The following is a 1639-nucleotide window of genomic DNA, read 5'->3' on the forward strand; positions in this document are numbered from 1 at the left end:
GGTGGGGGGGGAGGAGGCGATCCATAATAATTCCAAGAGAGTGCATTTTTGATCATCTACTGAATGCAGGCACCGCGCAGAGCACAGGAAGAGAAGGACTGTAGCCTCCTGGTTGTGGGAGCGCAGGTGTGGGTCTGTGTGCCCACTCAGGCTGTGGGGCTCCCAGGATTATGACACCCGACAGGTAGGTGTGGAAGGCTTTCCTCAACCTGTGGGCGCCAGCTGCAGTCTCCTCCCTCCCTTAGCACACGATTCATTGAGAACAGCCGCCCCACCAGCTGCCATGTCCTGGCCTTTGTCGGAGGCCCCGTGTGCCTCCCTGAGGCTGGGCGCTCAACACGAGGAAGCGGAGCCGACGCCCCCTTGTGTGCTCATTTCCCTAGAGCCATTTCCAGCAGACGGAGGTGTCCATTGTCCTTCAGGGCGGCTGCTGAGGGTCCATTCTTGAGTGTAGAGGGGGTGTTGGGAAGGATGACAAAAATAAAAAGCCCCTTGGGGGAAATAAAGGCCCAAAATTCGGCTCAACAAACCACTCTACCCCCAGGCCGGGATGCCCTCACCTTCAGTTCAAATCAAGCCACTTTCAGTCCAAATCAAGCCACAAGGGAGGAGGCGGGGCCACGACAACATGTGACGGCAAGTGTGCCTCTCACCTGGCCAGGGCCAACAAGCCTGTGAGTTTATATAAAGCATCACAGTCGTAGGACACCCGCACAGATTTGTACAGAGCACAGCTTCCGAGGTGCTCGCACAGTATTTAAATCCGACAAGTTAAATTCCCTTTACAGTTACAGTGATATAGTTTACGCTTCCATTTGACCTTACGGCGCCACATCATACAACACCTCCTACCTTTGCACTTATTCAGGTGTCTTTAATCACGTAAATTCCTCATCTATTGACTGTTTTACCGTCCAAACACGTCCTAGAGCCGCGGGGTATTGTGGGTGCAGTATGCAAAACACCGGGCAGACGCAGCCCCGCCCCCCGCCGCATCTCCACGCTCCTGGTGGGCGGAGAAGGACCGCTCTCGCTGGCGCTGTGACTCCTTGGCGTTAGCCGGGTGGCGGAGGCGGATGGCGGCGGAGAGGCTTTTGTTGGGTTTATTCTGAAGGTCAGAGAACAGGCCACCCCAACATATGCCATGTTGTTATATTGACGATCTTGACCTGCAGATGCTTGAAAAGCAGCAAATGCAAGGAGATGCTTTCACTGAAGTCTCCTTCTCTGCCTAAAATCGGACCCCCCCAAAAGGTTCCCTTGATGGGAAAATGCCATCAGCCAGTGAAGACTGACTCCTGTCACAGGACAGGAGACTAGAAGTTGACATCACACCCAAACTTTGTTACAAACTATCTCCCCCACCCCCATTCATCTTTCCTAAAAACCATTTAATTTGGGGGGAACAGAGGCAGGCTTAGGGTTTTTTAGAATTGGGGTCCATGAAAAAGCGCGGGGCTGCAGACTGGGAGAAGGTACATTTCCATAACAAGGAAGCAGGTGCAGTCACGTGTCCATAAGACAAGGGAGCAACAGTGGCATTTACATAAGACAAGGGAACTGGAAGTAGCCAGTTAAAGGTCTATATTTACAAAATAAAGAGAAGGAAGCCCAGATGAATGGAAGGACTGAGAAAGGA

Source organism: Myotis davidii, unplaced genomic scaffold (assembly GCF_000327345.1).
Source record: "Myotis davidii unplaced genomic scaffold, ASM32734v1 scaffold1226, whole genome shotgun sequence".
Classification (NCBI taxonomy): domain Eukaryota; kingdom Metazoa; phylum Chordata; class Mammalia; order Chiroptera; family Vespertilionidae; genus Myotis; species Myotis davidii.